Source organism: Acanthisitta chloris, unplaced genomic scaffold, assembly GCF_000695815.1.
Source record: "Acanthisitta chloris isolate BGI_N310 unplaced genomic scaffold, ASM69581v1 scaffold21987, whole genome shotgun sequence".
NCBI lineage: Eukaryota > Metazoa > Chordata > Aves > Passeriformes > Acanthisittidae > Acanthisitta > Acanthisitta chloris.
In genome coordinates, this window is record NW_008683439.1 from 2,355 (window position 1) to 2,813 (window position 459).

A 459-nucleotide genomic window follows, 5' to 3' on the forward strand; every position below is an offset into this window, starting at 1 on the left:
GTCTAGTGGAAGGTGTCCCTGCCCATGGTAGGGTGGGTGGAATGAGATGAGCTTATAGGTCCCTTCCAACCCAAGCCAGTCTAGGTAGGATTCTATGCTGGCACCTTAGCAAGGCTGAGAGCAGGACCCAGCCCCAGCACTCTAATTTGGGATTCCAGGGACTGGGAAACACAGGGCAAAAATAAAGGGTGAAGAGGAGGAATGGGGCAAAGTGACCGAGGATGGGGCTGGGGTCCCGGGAGCAAAGCGACCTGGTCTCCCGCCCCAGCGTTCCGGATCTGCCCCACGTCGGGCGTCCAGGAGGGCTCAGCGGGTGTCTCTCCGATAACCTCAGCAGGGTCCCCCCGGCTTCTGGAGACGACAGGAACCCACAGGGAGCGAAGGAGGCGGCAGCCAGTTCCCTACAGCACCACAGCCACCCCAGATCTGGCCTGTCTTGTTCCCCACAGCATACCCAGG

At 60.6% G+C, this 459-nt stretch overlaps 1 protein-coding gene across 1 annotated transcript in view; it reads right to left on the bottom strand.

The window, feature by feature from the left end:
- Positions 1-459, bottom strand: part of LOC103806263 (unconventional myosin-XV-like) — a gene marked incomplete at its 3' end in the record, with an annotated part of 9,963 nt that overhangs the window by 2,248 nt on the left and 7,256 nt on the right. The window lies entirely within an intron of this gene.